A 2,110-nucleotide genomic window follows, 5' to 3' on the forward strand; every position below is an offset into this window, starting at 1 on the left:
TGGGGGAGCAAATAAATACCATCTGTTCCGGCAGATACTGCACGCAAACACCATATGTGGGGGCAGCCTCACATATAAGACCTTGGTCAATGTAGGAGCAACTCTTCATACCAATTATAACTATCCAGCTCCCCTACTCCCCGGGGAGTTTGTTCCCATTTCCCCTTCACTCCTCACATTAAAAATCGGCCTTGTGCCTAATTTGCTCGGTAAGGGAGCAAATAAATACCCTTTTCTTGGCCTTTTGACCAAGATCAAAATGTAGTATCTGTTCTTACTACATGTTGTACTTATGTTTGTAACTTTTCCTTGGCCACATAGCTAAGATCAAAGTGTTGTATCTGTTCTTAATAGATGCTGCACTTACATTTGTAACTTTTGCTTGGCAATGGAAGGGGAAACCCTTCCATGCTAAGACATTTTTAGTCGCATTCAAGTCAGTCCATCGGTCGGTCGGTAACACATTTACATTTTTTTTTTTTTTTAAGCAAGAGGTATGGAGTAATATTTTTGTCCCCCGATTTATCAGAGAGGGACCTATGTTTTCAATGGGTCTGTCTGTCCGATAGTCAAGATGATTGATGGATAACCGTCCATTAGTTTTTCCTGAAATTTTGTCACAAATAATATTTTAATATATAAATGTGCATAGTAAAAAAATTTTTTTTTTTTTTTCGAAACATCCTTTTTTGCCCGCAGGGGCTCAAAAAGGGTAAAAAATTGCAAAAAATGACACTTTTTGCCCCATAAATTTTGACCTATCCATTAGATTTTTCTGTGGAGGGCATTGTTTTTAATATAAATTCAGTATGGCTGACCCTAGCAAAATTCTGCTTTGCGTCCCCCGGGGACTTTTATTGCTAAATATGCCCTTTTCATATTTCTCAATAAAAAAACTTGATATGTATATCTATATAGTGCTTTTCCTTGGTGCTGAATTCAAATATACATGTGTTACGGTGTAAAACTGCATAGTTTGTCCATTGTCACTGGTATTCAGCATTCCAAGGGGCTCATAAGGGGTCAAAAATGTACCAAAATTGAAAATAATGACACTTTTTGCACCATAAATTTTTACCTATCCATTAGACTGTTCTGAAACCTGCCCAAAATGTAACTTTTCCTTGGCCATATGGCTAAGATCAAAGTGTAGTATCTGTTTTTAACCGATTCTGCACTTGTTTGTAACTAAAAAGTTAATGTGTTCGGACGGACGGACCGACCGACGGAGAATATTTTTTTTAAATACCTACCACCGAATAGATTTTTTAGTCATGTGCAAGTAACTCTATAATCGCTCAGTCGATCATAACACATGTACTTTTTATTTCTTCTTATGTTTATTATACCACTATTTATTGGTTTTCGGGGTTCTTGAATAAGAAAATAACGTTTCATTTCCCTAAATCAAATAATTTTTGTGATATAAAGTGGGGGATCACTTTTCTGTATTAATTTAATGTAAAATGATCACCCACTTTACAACCAGTCAGTCTCAAAGCCATTCAAGTAATTCTCCAGATTATTCAAGTTGTTTTTGAAGGATTCCAATTATTTTTTAAGCATTCAAGTAAATCTTAAGGTCATTCAATTCATCCTTAAGTTCATTAAAGTCATTCTAAGTCATTTACTTTTTATTTATTTAAGTCGTTTCAGCCCATTTTTCGGTCATTTTAGTTTATCTTTAAGAATTTCATGTCAATCCTACATTAACGCATTCATTCATTACAGGAGAGCACGTGACTAATGGCTATCGGCCTTGTTTTCCTTGTTTTGATTCACAGGTATATATCTATTGACATCTTATATGTTTTTTTTTATTTTATTAAGAGTGATGTAGTTCTCGGTTGATTAATTGTGTCTAACTGTGTCGGGTTTATACTCGCGAGTCAACACAATGAAAAGAATATGCTGTTGTCAAAACCTTAGTCATGACTGTGCAGAAATCCTACGTAATTTCGAGTGTCGCCCACACTAAGGATTAAACTACCAACCTCCAGAAGAGTGTATTTTATACCAAAATTTTACCAAGTACTTTATCCACTACGCCACGGGTCCTTGCTGAATTCGAGAGCAAGGTTCTAAAGTTCGAGAAGATACATATGACCGA

At 35.6% G+C, this 2,110-nt stretch overlaps 1 pseudogene; it reads left to right on the forward strand.

Annotated features, from left to right (window-relative positions):
• Positions 1–227: 227 nt before the first annotated feature.
• Positions 228–372, forward strand: LOC145296556 (U2 spliceosomal RNA; annotated as a pseudogene).
• The last annotated feature ends 1,738 nt before the right edge of the window (positions 373–2,110 follow it).

Source organism: Euprymna scolopes, chromosome 16, assembly GCF_053919585.1.
Source record: "Euprymna scolopes isolate OS-2025 chromosome 16, ASM5391958v1, whole genome shotgun sequence".
Lineage (NCBI taxonomy): Eukaryota > Metazoa > Mollusca > Cephalopoda > Sepiida > Sepiolidae > Euprymna > Euprymna scolopes.